We start from the raw sequence: 3,455 nt of genomic DNA on the forward strand, positions 1-3,455 counted from the left end.
ACTGCTCTCTATGGGCCCTTCCCTGCGGCCCACTCGGGTTTCTTCGAGGCACGAGATGGACATTCCTTGCTCCCGCCTCCGACCAATCATTGGCGAGGAAACAGGACACGCTGTCCAATCCTGTGCCTGTCACGAGGAGGGACTTCTGGTCGGCGGCCATCTCGTCCTCCCTCGACACATGGAGATGAGATTCCGGGCAGCTCCGCGGTTGCTGCGGCTGTCGAAGCTGCAGCCCTTCCTTCTCGGCAGCTCCTCCTGCTGCCGCCGCGTCTTTGAACTGCCCTTGAAACATAAAGTCCCACGGCGAACCGCTAATGGTCCGCGACTCTACATTTCCCTGCAGGGTTGGGTGCACGCCGCCCCTGCGGCACGTGGGTGAGCTTCCCTGCTGTGCCGGGCCTTCCACAGACAATTTATGATATGCAGGTCCGCACCTTGAGCCAGGTGCAGCATCCTGCCGACTACGCCACTGTGAAAGGGTACAGCCCAGACACAGACAGGAGGGCACGGTTGTAGCCATCACCACACGTTTATTCACACTATATTTACAGTCACTATGTGCACCGTCACCAAACACCCCCCACAGTCTCTCAACAGTCCAAGCTCTTCTTCGAGCCACTTCTCTTTCTCTCTCTCTCAGGCCTCTCCTTGCCACATCCTCTCCGACCTCATGCACCTCCTCACCTGACTCCAGCCTTGATTGTCGGGAGGCGGACCCTTTTATAGGCAGCTGAATGCCGACCAAACCCAGCCACCTGTGACAGTACTCCCCCGCTAGCTGAGACCTCCATGCCCTTGTTTTATGGTTTATCCCGTTACACCAATTTATTCCCTTGCCCTGTCACATGTAAGTAATCTGCCCGGACCCCCTTGCTCTGCTGCCGTTCACATCCACGTCCTTCACCGGACACGCACTCGTCTCACATCTGATGTGACTGTTTCTGAAAAATTTGACTTTGGGTGGAAATCCGCATCCTGTTTGCAACAACTACTCTGAATTGACGTAACTGGCCGTAAATAAGATTAACGTCGGGCATCGAACATGACTAAAAAAAAGCAACACAAGATCGGCCCTGATCTGTCTAGATCAGCATTTCTCAAACACAGTCCTGGGGACCCAGTAGGGCTGCAGGTTTTGGTTCCAACCAGCTTCTGTTTTAAATTGAACTCCTGGGCTAATTAAGTGATGTGTTATTTCCAAAGTTTGTTGTTTTGGGAACAATATAGAAATTAGAAAACTAAGCTTGGTAAAAAAAAATATTAAAATGTACCAAGCAGTTATATGGGAATAATGTGTTTTTTTGTTCTAACAATATTTTCATCTTGCTATTCATTCTACTTTTCAAGGTGTTCTAATTGTTTAATTGATCCATTATTTACTAGTTAGTGGGTCTGACTCTAAAGTAGTTGCAGCCTTTGATTATTCCGTGTTGTTTGCCAGCGTGTCTGCTCTGTTCATTTTTAATTGTCATTAATAAGATACAACAAAGAGGGAAAAACTGCACAGAGAAAGGGTAAAATATAATGAAATCAACAAAAGAGAGTTAAGCATTTAAATCTATAGAAAAAACAAAAATATTTATAAATGTCTTATAAATGTAAAAATCACGCCACTGTGCTTTTCTGAATGTCAAATAAAAGAAAAATAATACCAGCTAATTAAATGAAATCAATGCTATCAGGTGTTGCAGTGGGTCACTAGGACCGAGTTTGGGAAACACTGGTCTAGATGTCCTCTTCCCAGCCTCACCCAAACCATCACCACTCCGACGGTAATAAAACACTCACCAAGGAAGGTCAGTGAAGTCCTCTTCATGCAGTCCGTGGCTCACAACGTCCCAGGCAATACTGAAGGCAAAGAGCAAAACACAACGACAGCAGACCAGCTGCAAAGAAAAAGAAAGTTTGAGGAACTTAAATGATTACTGCCTACTGCTGAACAAACACCGCCCTCCGTTCTCTCCAATTACCTTTTGTGTAATTTCTCCTGCTTCATGATGTGCTCCAGTGTGGGTTTTTTTTGTTCAGTTCAGGCAAACCCCATCCTTGTTTCTGAGCATCTGTAAAAGCTTCCCTTGGGACAAATAAAGTACTATCTATCTATCTATCTATCTATCTATCTATCTATCTATCTATCTATCTATCTATCTATCTATCTATCTATCTATCTATCTATCTATCTATCTATCTATCTATCCGTTATGGGGCAATTGGGCAAAAGACTACTCGGTGAAATTAAATTCAGGAAACAAACATATTATATACTAAGAGAAGGTGCTTGCAGAAGAATTCGACCGAATTCGTAAAATTAGCCCATATTGTCATTGAAATACTGTAATTAGATTTCTTTGGACCTAACTATTATCTACGAGAATTTTGTTTTAACACTTTTTGTATTCTAACTATTGTTATCATACGTTTACAATCAATACAATTTATATAAAGGAATAGCAATTTTGGTTGCAGAAGATAATGTAAGATAGAGTTTGTTCCATCTGCAGAATAAAGTTAGTTCATCAATTATATAAATTTATTTTCAACATTTTAAATAACGTTGTCATTTAAATATCATTAAAAAATCTCTTTGAACCTAACTAGTAAAGGATGTCTATCTATCTATCTATCTATCTATCTATCTATCTATCTATCTATCTATCTATCTATCTATCTATCTATCTATCTATCTATCTATCTATCTATCTATCTATCTATCATATGGTGTCTTTTACATCTGTTTATCTATTATATAATGCCTTTCATATCTATCTGTATGTTACATATTGACTTTCATGTCTATCATATTGTCTCTTATAAAGTGCCTTTCATATATGTTATCTATTGGTTACATAGTGCCTATCTTTCTATCTAACAGACAATATAAACAGATTTATATGCATGAAATGCCCTGCATAATAGTTTTATAGACAGATAGTATTTAAAAAGACAAATAGACATGACAGGTGCTGTAAAATAACTACTGTAGATAGATATTAAGCACCTTTTCTATCTGTATTGATAGAAAGGTATGAAAGGCATTATAATACCTATCTAACAATAACCACAGTAAGTATACAGATAGTCATGAAAAACACTGTATAATACATACATCGATAGATTTGAAAAACACTTTTAAGTAGACAGATAGATAGACATGACAGGCACTATAGAACATATAGATAGAAAAAACTCTATAGAACATAGATAGATAGGCTTAAAAACACAATGCACTACATAACATGGATATACAGAAAGACAGACATTAATTGCACTGCATATCTATCTATATGTTATATAGCACCTTTCATGCCTATATGCCTGTATTATAGTACCTTTTTGTTTCTATAGTGACTTTCATCTCTATCTCTTATATATATTGTCTTTCATATCTGTCTTTCTATCAGTCTGTTATATAGTGTCTTTCATGTCTATCTATTATCTGGCTATGTTATATAGCA

The 3,455-nt window shown here is 39.5% G+C and overlaps 1 protein-coding gene across 1 annotated transcript in view; it reads right to left on the minus strand.

The window, feature by feature from the left end:
* Positions 1–1,895, minus strand: part of LOC127525834 (nectin-1-like) — a 60,906-nt gene extending 59,011 nt beyond the window's left edge. Inside the window, exon 1 of the mRNA XM_051934559.1 lies at positions 1,789–1,895. The gene's annotated coding sequence lies outside the window, so the exon portion shown is untranslated. The remainder of the gene's footprint in view (positions 1–1,788) is intronic.
* Between the last annotated feature and the right edge of the window lie 1,560 nt (positions 1,896–3,455).

Source organism: Erpetoichthys calabaricus, chromosome 12, assembly GCF_900747795.2.
Source record: "Erpetoichthys calabaricus chromosome 12, fErpCal1.3, whole genome shotgun sequence".
NCBI lineage: Eukaryota > Metazoa > Chordata > Cladistia > Polypteriformes > Polypteridae > Erpetoichthys > Erpetoichthys calabaricus.